This window comes from Alnus glutinosa, chromosome 6 (genome assembly GCF_958979055.1).
Source record: "Alnus glutinosa chromosome 6, dhAlnGlut1.1, whole genome shotgun sequence".
Classification (NCBI taxonomy): Eukaryota; Viridiplantae; Streptophyta; class Magnoliopsida; order Fagales; family Betulaceae; genus Alnus; species Alnus glutinosa.
In genome coordinates, this window is record NC_084891.1 from 9,697,347 (window position 1) to 9,708,540 (window position 11,194).

The 11,194-nt window shown below is 36.8% G+C and overlaps 1 pseudogene; it reads left to right on the forward strand.

Moving 5' to 3' along the window:
- Window positions 1-10,552, forward strand: part of LOC133871502 (mechanosensitive ion channel protein 6-like) — a 32,660-nt pseudogene extending 22,108 nt beyond the window's left edge.
- Window positions 10,553-11,194: the final 642 nt, after the last annotated feature.

Sequence of the window (11,194 nt, forward strand, 5' to 3'; positions counted from 1 at the left end):
AGCCGAGCTGGAGCTCATGGACAACCAGTATACGAGCCCATAACCTATTTGCTTCGTCCATTAGCTTTTTTATTTTTCTGGAATGCCTTTAAACTCCGTCCATTTATCATTTTTATTTGTTTATCGCCTCTCCCCTTCCTCCTCTCACTCTGCCTCACCTTTCGTCACCACCGCCACCCCAAGCACACCAAACCTGCTGCCGCCGCCGCAACTGCTCTCTCTCTCTCTCTCTCTCTCTCTCTCTCTCACACACACACACACACACAGATCGACAATACATACCCCTCATTCTACGTTTTCTCCTATTTTCATTCTCTTTCGCTGGCAGTTTTAGGTTTTGATTGAATTTCCCGCTAGGGCTTGCTGATTGCTGCATCATATTCAATTTGTTCCTTCTTACGGTCTTATTCAATTCGAAAGTACGAGTCGTTTGTGATTCTGAATGTTTGTTATCGTAACCTTCTTGGATTGATTTAATTGACTTTTTCCTTTCTTCAACTGCCGTATCCATTTTGATGATATATTAATGGTTTTGTAATGGTGGAATGGAATGATTTGCAATGGATATGAAGATATATGGCATAGCAATTCATAAAGAAATGAGAAGATACTGAAGGAGTTGGTCAGTTTGTTCTTCATATCCATTACATAATGGGCCTTTGGATCCCCAATTCCGTTGTCGCCCTTTGTTCACCTGCTTGTATCCCTTCCTAGGCTTAAATTTTTTAATGAGTTTTTGTTTCTTCCAAGTATTTGATAAAATGTGATTGTCGCCACACACATTCGCGTTGTTTGTTTGATTTGTGTTCTAATTCTATTTCAGTTTCGGAACAAGAATCTCTTAATCGTATTGGGCAAGAGCTAAAAGAAACGATGTTTAGTTCGACTAACCGTAATTGTTCTTTGACTTGAATCAGTGTGTTATTTTACTCATTTTCAAGCAATTTTTCATGGTAGTTCAAGTGGTTGCTCTCAAAATTAATAGAAAATAATATATGTTTACAATAGAGAAATATTTAGAGAGTTTGATGTAGGAAGCCTTTTAAAAGTGATAAATAAAATAAAAAAGAGGTTCTTTGAGCTAAAATTTAGAGAGCTCATTAGGGATGTTGTTTATACTTTCAGAACCGCATCTAATTCTTTTTATGGAATCTTTCAGAAAGTCCTTGAAACCAAGCTTTTCCCCTGCCAAAAACCACAGCAAGGAATGCTAAGCTCTCATGTATCATTGAAATAAAATGGCCCTAAGAGAAGGAGAAGTAGTGGTCAATGTTGATGATAGTAGTAGTGGTTGTAGCAAAGAAATCATTGAAGTAAACAAGATTAGCAATGAATGTTCATTTAACGAGTATTAAGCTTCCTCAAAGACATTCATGGTTGCAAGAAAAAAAGGAAGTTGATCTGTACAACAAAGAAACAAAGACTTGTCGGATCAAGAAAAGCGCCAAAGGTCCTCGAGCTTGGGAAGGGAAGAGGTTTTGAGGTCTAGATCCCGAAGAAACAAATACCTGTCGGATGAAGAAAACCGCCAAAGGTACTCGAGATTGGGCAAGGAAGAGGTTCTGAGGTGTAGATCAAGTGCTTCGTTTCGGCGAGGATCACGAGATGCATGGAGGTCAGTGATAAGCAATACCAAGTCTAGGCTGATAAACCCACCAGATGAGCCATGTCAAAGTTCAGAAAGAGTAGTAAACTCTGGAAAAGTGCTCGAAGAAGATAAGGATTATGAGGACCTTGATATTGAAGACATCCCACAGGAGTATAAGAGACTAAAATTCAGCAAACTGACATTGCTTCAATGGGTTGTTTTTGTTTCAATCATTGTGCCTTTAGTTTGTAGCCTTTGCGTAGGCAAACAGTGTGGGATCTTCCATTATGGAAATGGGGAATGGTAGTTTTAGCATTAATCTGTGGACGTTTAGTCTCGGGTTGGGAAATTCAAGTGGTTGTGTTCTTTATAGAGCGCAGTTTTCTTCTGCGGAAAAGGGTTTTGTATTTTGTTTATGGGTTAAGGAAATCTGTTCAGGATTGCCTTTGGTTGGGTCTGGTTTTTGTTGTGTGGCATAGTATTTTCGATGACAAGGTGAAGAAGGAGACCAAGAGCAAGATTTTGCTTAAGGTAAATAGGGTTCTTGTTTGTTTTCTTGTGGGTAACCTGATATGGCTTCTAAAGACTTTGCTTGTTAAGGTCCTAGCTTTGAACTTTCATGTAAACACATTCTTTGAACAAATCTGGGAGGCTTTGTTCAATCAGTATGTAATAGAAACGCTTTTCAGTCCGCCATTATTTAAAAGACATGGACCGCAATCTCCTGCGGTTGGGAAGAATTCTAGATTTTCGAGGTTAATGTCTAAAAGGAAAGATGAGGAGATCCTAATTGATCACCTGCATAGGCTGAATCTGAAGAATATATCAGCTTGGAATATGAGGAGGATTGTTAATATTATTCAGCATGGGGCATTATCCACTCTAGATGAGCAGATACAGAATTCTAATATTGAGGATGAAGCTTTGTTGTAGATTACAAGTGAATGCCAGGCAAAAGAGGCAGCCAAGAGGATATTTCAAAATGTGGCAAAGCCAGGATCACAGTAAGTTCTTATGTTCTTTTACCCCCGCTTTTCTTCTAATCAAATGAAGATCGAAGTTGTTACTTTTTTTTTTTCTTTGAATTGTGTCTTCTAAATGTACACCTTTGACATTGATCCTGATATATTGTTATGTAAATGTGAACCACTGTATAAGATACATTTACCTCCAAGATATGATGCGTTTTATGAGTAAAGATAAATCTTTGAAGACAATGACTTTGTGTGGAATAGTAAATGAGAACCAGGGAATCAGCAAGCCCTCCCTTAAAGACTGGATGGTATGACTACTTTCTTACCTTTCTTGGCCTCTGGCTATGGAAATCGTAAAGTAGAACATAGTTATGCTCTTTGTTGATTTAATGGGCTGCATCTCCTAGTGGAATAAAGAGTGCTTTATTGTTTGTTTAAGGTTAATGCATTTAGAGAGAGAATGGGACTTGCATTGTCTCTCAATGACACAAAAACAGCTATTGATGAAATCCATAATTTGCTGAACGTCCTTGTAGCTATCATCCTATTGATAATATAAATTATTATACTTGGAGTTCCCATCGTCCACTTTCTTGTCTTCTTAAGTTCACAGCTTCTTTTGGTGGGGTTTTTTTTGGGAATACCTGCAAATCAGTATTTGAAGCAATAATTTTCTTGTTCGTAATGCATCCATTTGATGTTGGTGATCGTTGTGAAGATGGAGGAGTCCAAGTAAAAAGGAGATTTTTGATAAGATTTTTATCATGCACTCTCATATAAGAATGTCTTTCATTTATGTTCTAAATTATGTTTCCTTGGGTCTCAGATGGTAGTTGAAGAGATGAACATACTAATTACAGTTTTTCTAAGATATGATAATCAAAAGATCACATACCCTAACAGTATTCTAGCTTCCATGCCCATTGGTAACTATTATCGTAGTCCAAACATAGAAGATGAAATTGATTTCTGTATCCATATCTCCACCCTAGTGGAGAAGGTTGCCATGATGAAGGAGAGAATAACATGGTATTTAATGACATCTATCTTCTTTCTTTTCTTAATAATTTTTCGTTTTGCCATCATTAGCAACTTAATTCCTTGAGATATAGACTCTATTATACGTTTAGAATTAACACATTCATGTTAGAATTAGTGGTATGTTAGAAGCCATGAAGGAGTCTACTAATGGGCAAGAGGAGTAAAATATAGGACTCTTAATAGGTATTTGGGGTAATTACCTTTTCCTCCTATGAACTACCGGCCTATGTCATTTTGCCCCCACAAATTACCACTTCGACCAAAAGAGAGCATCAAACTACCATTTTTACACACTTTGCCCCCTTCCGTCAGGAATCCAGTTAACTTGGATGGAATATGTCATTTTTTACTGTTGATTTTGATTTAAAGACCAAAATGCCCTCTACAGTAATTAATAAAAAATATTAAAATTAATAAATTAAAAAAAAAAAAAAAAACTTGAAGGAAAAGGGGTGGCGGCAGCCACCTCTGAGGTGGCCGGGTGGCCTGAGGGGTGGCCGCACGGCCTCCCCAGAACCTGGGGTGGTCGTGTGGCCACCCTAGGTCATTTCTAGGGTGGCTGCGCGGCCACCCAGCTTCTGAGGTGGCCATGAGCCACCCCCAGAGGTGTCTCCGGCCACCTCTGGGGTGGCTCGCGGCCCACCCCGGCCTAAGTGGTGGCCGCACGGCCACCTAGCTTCCGGGGTGGCCGCGAGCCACCCCAGAGGTGGCCGGAGCCACCCGGCCACCTCACGGGGTGGCGCCCTTTTCCTTCATTTTTTTTTTAAGATGAGGGTATTGAGGTCATTTTTTAAATTGAGTTAGGGCATTTAAGTTTTTGCATGAATTAGACTGATGGAAGGGGGCAAAGTGTGTAAAAATGGTAGTTTGATGCTCTCTTTTGGTCGAAGTGGTAGTTCGTGGGGGCAAAATGACACAGGCCGGTAGTTCATGGGGGGAAAAGGTAATTACCCCTCAGTATTTAGTTTAGGACTTTTATGTCTTAAGATTTGGATATGTTAGTTGGGTTAGGATTAGAGTTGTTTTAGAATTGCATTACTTTGCTTATTTAAGGAAGCTTAATAATAAGAATTCTGCATAGAGAAATTTTATCAAACAATTGTGGTTTTTCCTACCAAAAAGAGCTCTTTGTTTCCTTGATTGTTGATTTTGGTTCATCATGGTACCAACAAACACTAACTTAGCTAGTCTTCCACTACACTTTTACAATGAGCATAGCCGAAACACATAACTATTTACTTCCTATGGACTATGAACTATAACAATTTGAAATTCATTCTAAAATACAATTTCTTCTATAAAGTCGCGTAGGGTTATTCTCCATTCAAAAAACTATATGTACTTTGGCCCAAGATTAATGCTACTATTCTCGTGTCAAGCACTTAAAAAAAAAACAAAAGTGTTCGCCACTTAAAACACGTCACATAAGCCGGTGTAATATGGGTGTGAAGAGTAGCATTACTCTCATCTCAAACATATGTTAAAGTCTGCTATAGCCTTTTTTATTTTTTAGTAAATATTTTGTTAATTTGAATAAATAGCAATGTGTTTTGCCACAAAATCCTTTTCCAAGTAACTCTATTGTTGTGGGTCTTGTGGCTGTTGCATTTGTAGGTACATTGAAAGCAAGAATGAGCACTGATGTACAAATTATAATACTCGCAAGTGCACGAATCGTTTGCAATATAGCGTTATGCAAGTGCGAGGTCGATCCCACAGGGAATTATGTTGCGAAAATTAATTTCTATTTAAACTAATCCTATTTTAACCTAGTTCCAAATTTAGGGATTTTTAACAAAAGAAAACATAAACAAAATAAATGAAAATAAAGGGGTCTAGGGTTTCGGAATCCACACTCACCAAATCACAACAACCTAATCTCATGCTCATCACACACATTTCGAATTCTTTCAAACCAATCTTAGGTATGTTCTACTTTGCTTCAAAAATTAGTTTAAATCATTCAATGAATCCATTCTTCCACAAATCACAAAAGATATCTAGTTTCAACTAAATCATCAAATGTATCCATAGAATGAAACACAATGAATATCCAACATACATGAAAACCCAAGCCATCAATTTAATGAAACTATATCAAATCATCACTTGTATCCGAGAATCACAAGAGATATCCAAAAATAATCTCAAAAACCGAAATAGAACAATGAGAAATCAAGCCCATAAACTCAAATAGCATAAACAAGCATGAAACTCAGTTTCTATTCACTGGTGATGTTTCATCCTCAACCCTAGATGAAAGTATTAGCTAGACATGAACAAAGAAAGCATAAATAAACTACAAGAATGCATTAAAAACGAATAAACTTACAAAAGATTGAAGTTCTAGGTCAAAATCGACCCAAAAACCTTAAGATACAGTGAAATTGGCCCCTATGGCACTCCTAAGCGGCCTCCTCCGCGGCTCTCTCTCTAAAAATGATAAAAGAATGGTATTTATAGAGTTAGCTAGGGTTTCTAAAATTCCAGCTCCGCATAAATTCGATCGATCGATTTTAAAATCGATCGATCTACTTTTCGATCGATCGAATTAATATTCGATCGATCTACTTTTTCAGCACTTCCGAAAATCCAGCTTTTCTATGTATTTTTGCCTTAAAAATTGTCATTTTTCTCTTATTGCCCTGCAAAACGCAAAAACACTAAAACTAACCAAAACATCATAAAGTAACAAAGCTAAAGGTTTAACTAATGTAAATTAAGGGATCCAAATATACACTTTTTGGCACTCATCAAATACCCCCAAACTTACATTTTGCTAGTCCCTTAGCAAAACAAAATGAAAAACAAAAACAAAGCATGAAACATAAGTCCTCTTTCGTGAGAAAAACGATTGCATTTAGCATGTGCAACAAGCCTTTTAAACCCCTAGGACTCCCTAGTGGACGAGTGAAGTCTCGTGAGGGTTTGCCAGAAATGATACCCATAAACATGGAAACACTATGTTGTCAACAAGAAAGAATTTTCACACAAACCACGGTTCATACGTCATTGGCATGCTTAAAAAGACAAACCCCATCATAAACATCAACAGGGTATCCAACATCAAATCACTCATAAATGGACAATTAAGACATCACATTTTCTCAAAAGTGTAGAGTGAAATCAACATGCAATTATGAGGTTTCATTTTAATCTCAAGATAAGTACCTCAAAAATCGTTGAACTCCCTATCAAATGAAACAACCAAGGCAAGATATGCAAATTATTTTATTTTATATATATATATATATATATATTTTGTGTAGGCTATGCAATGCTCGGCTCCCATAAGCTTTCTAGTTGACCCATGTAACGAGTGTTGAGCCAGTGGCTCTCGAACTAGATGGTCTTAGGGCACTAGATGTAGAAACATCCCTAAGGGCTTAATTACTCAAGTCAAAAAGGCTACGAAGCCAAACTAGCCATACAATTAACCAAATTGAAATTCTGACCTTTTGACGCGAACATTCAATGCTTAGTGAGACAAGATGTCCGGCTACTCAGTGAAAAACTCAAAATGATCTCTTTTTTTTTTTCTTTTTTTTTTTTTTTCTTTATATATATATATATATATATATCTTGCAAACCAAGGTTATTTATCAATAAGTCATCCAACAATTCTCAAAATACACAATTAAGCACAAATTCATCCCCCACAGATTACATGCTAATGTGCTCGTGATAATTCAACTCAAACAAGTGAAGTCTCACTAGCCCAAAAATAAGTCAAAAGACTCAGATTCCTAATGACATGATGTGTTTAAAAATTTAAGCAAGCCGATGAAATGCAAACCACAGCTATGGCTTAACTCAAACTTGACAACAAATTTTTTTTTTTTTTTTTAGAACAAAAAGACAACTAAAAATAACTAAACAAACAGAAAAAATAAATAAACAAACAAACAGACAAGTGTTTTTCCATACCCCCAAACTTGAATTACACATTGTCCTCAATGTGTAGTGTAGAAATACATTACCAGAAGTAAGGAAAAATCAAGGTGTGAAAAAGGTCAAGGCGTTCCCCAAACTTAAACACCAAAACACCTGTCAACAAAAACTAACAGCAATATTTTCTCATAGAAACAAACATCAAAAGGTTAATTGCTGTCAGAAACAAAAATAAAATAACAAGAAATGAAATGAAAAATGAAAGAAATTAAATGTACAGAAAGTAAAAAGGGAAAAGAGAATTTACAGCGCCTTCCCCGATCATGTGGATTTCCAACCAATCCCTTCCACCCTTTCCTCTTGAAAATTTGGTATCCCTCTGGTGGAATGTTTCTCCATTTTATGTAGCCAACTTGTTTGCTTCGAAGGATCTTCTTAGGACGATGGTGCCTAGATTTGCGCAGTTGTGTGCATAGATCCTTGACAGTTTTGACATAAGATGGTTCTTTGAGACATTTAAGAATTGAAACTTGGGGCTTATGAAATGTCTCAAGAGGGATGGTGATGAAGGAATGAGCTTCAGTACTCATTTCCTTGTCATTGGACGTATTTGGATTTGCCGGGGGCGCTATGTGCTGTAGGTGCTCCTCATTTTCTTTCTCCTCATTGCTATCCACAATTTCCTCATTCTCAAACATGGTGATGGTAGGGACATGCTCATGACAAGAATAGCTAGCATCATCCTCATCAATCATGTAGTGCCCTTCAGCCATCAACTGACTTCGAAACTCTTCTTCCTCTATTCTGGTGACTTCAGCAACCAGATATTCGAGCTGTCCTTCTATCCTTGCAATCGCTTGAGTGTTTTCCATAACAGCATTCTTCACGTCACTAATAGCCTGGCCTGTGAGCTCCATGAAGACCTTGAGAGTGTCATCCAAAGGGGACTGTGAAGAAGATGCTGGATAATTGTAGGATGAAGGATGGGAAGATTGGTTATCGAACTGCGGATAATCAGGATGATGCAGTTCTTGAGATTGGGGAGCACAATTTCCCATGGCTTGAGCTTGCCACGAGAAATCAGGATGGTCGCTCCAGTCCGAATTGTAAAAATCGGAATTTGAATCAAATCCCGGGCTGGAGAAATTGGTGTTCACTTGCTCATAAGAAAGATTGCAGAATTGTCCCCAAGAGGGACAACTACTAGCACTATGATAAGGATCAGAGCAATATGAACATGGTTCATGTGGGTTGAAACTGTAAGGGTAGTTGGTTGGAGCAAGTGTCCTACCACTAGGTGAAACATGTTGTGTAGAAGAATCACAATAATTATCAAAGTAAAAACTCATGTTTCACTTACACCATATAGCAAGAAAATATCCCACCAAAGATATGAACCAATTTTTTTTTTTTTTGGTTTTCTGCTGCTTAGAAAATTTGCACGATCGAAGTAAAGTTCGATCGATCGACTTTATATAGGGCGAATGCTTTCTCGATCGATCGATCGATCGACTTCGCAGGGCACTCAGAAAGTGCAGAAACAGAACCGGGAACACAAAAATTTTTCTTCCTTTTTTTTTTTTTTTTAGAACAAAAAACAAAAAAAAAAAAAAAACAAAACAACAATTACATGAAACAACAATATACCTAAACTAGTAGAAAAATAAAATCAATTCAAAGAAAAATCAATTTCCACAAACTAAACAATTCCCCGGCAACGGCGCCAAAAACTTGATGTGCAAATTATAATACTCGCAAGTGCACGAATCGTTTGCAATATAGCTTTATGCAAGTGCGAGGTCGATCCCACAGGGAATTGTGTTGCGAAAATTAATTTCTATTTAAACTAATCATATTTTAACCTAGTTCCAAATTTAGGGATTTTTAACAAAAGAAAACATAAACAAAATAAATGAAAATAAAGGGGTCTAGGGTTTCGGAATCCACACTCACCAAATCACAACAACCTAATCTCATGCTCATCACACACATTTCGAATTCTTTTAAACCAATCTTAGGTATGTTCTACTTTACTTCAAAAATTAGTTTAAATCATTCAATGAATCCATTCTTCCATAAATCACAAAAGATATCTAGTTTCAACTAAATCATCAAATGTATCCATAGAATGAAACACAATGAATATCCAACATACATGAAAACCCAAGCCATCAATTTAATGAAACTATATCAAATCATCACTTGTATATGGAAATCACAAGAGATATCCAAAAATAATCTCAAAAACCGAAATAGAACAATGAGAAATCAAGCCCATAAACTCAAATAGCATAAACAAGCATGAAACTCAGTTTCTATTCACTGGTGAGGTTTCATCCTCAACCCTAGATGAAAGTATTAGCTAGACATGAACAAAGAAAGCATAAATAAACTACAAGAATGCATTAAAAACGAATAAACTTACAAAAGATAGAAGTTGTAGGTCAAAATTGACTCAAAAACCCTAAGATACAGTGAAATCGGCCCCTAGGGCACTCCTAAGCGGCCTCCTCCGCGGCTCTCTCTCTAAAAATGAGAAAAGAATGGTATTTATAGAGTTAGCTAGGGTTTCTGAAATTCCAGCTCCGCATAAATTCGATCGATCAATTTTAAAATTGATCGATCTACTTTTCGATCGATCTATTTAATATTTGATCGATCTACTTTTTCAGCACTTCCGAAAATCCAGCTTTTCTATGTATTTTTGCCTTGAAAATTGTCATTTTTCTCTTATTGCCCTGCAAAACGCAAAAACACTAAAACTAACCAAAACATCAGAAAGCAACAAAGCTAAAGGTTTAACTAATGTAAATTAAGGGGTCCAAATATACACTTTTTGGCACTCATCAAGCACTGGCACACAGATCCAATGGTGATATTGAGGGATGTGATAGAAATGAATGAACTGATGCTATCAGTGTGGTTTAGACACAAAATGAACTATCAGGACATGGGGGAGAGATGGGCAAGGACGACCCTTCTGATTGAGGAGATGATCAAAGTGTTCAGGGAGCTCGATATTGAATACTGCATGCTACCTCTTGACATGAACATCTGAAATATGCCAATATCAAATAGGCTTCCTTCAAATTGGGCAACCTGTATCAATTGATAGTGATGCAACAACAACATTTTAGACTGTACAGGAGTTCGCAAATTTTCCTTGCAAGAATTGAAGGATTTAGGAAATGTTTTCTTGTGAAATTCATTACTTGTTTGTTAAATTCCTACGGCTTAAACATGGTAGCTCCCCATCAAGTCACGTTGGTTTTTTCCTTTAAAAAAAAAAAAACATCACAAACAATACAATCAAATTTCCCTTCAATTGTTCAAAGAGCTGAGAAGCATGATGGGCTAGATGGCATTTCTTGAACAAATTACTTCAAATTAGAGACATTTTTTTCTTTGGGTATTGCTGAGTAAAGGACTCAGGATATCTAAATACGAAATTCAATCAAATTGTCCTTTTGTTGAATTCACAAAGGCCAATTTTCGTAAGAGATTTTATTCTTAATAATTTTACACGTCTGTTGCAATGCCATGCAGAATTTGAGATTGTAAGAAACTACCTTTTAACAACCATCCCCCTTAGAAATGTGGGTCTTGAAAAATGCATGATCTCTGCAAGTTTCAAGGTTTTTATTGACTCATATTAATTGTTTTGTGGCGGATTTTGGCCAAAAGTTTATCACCTTTGAGA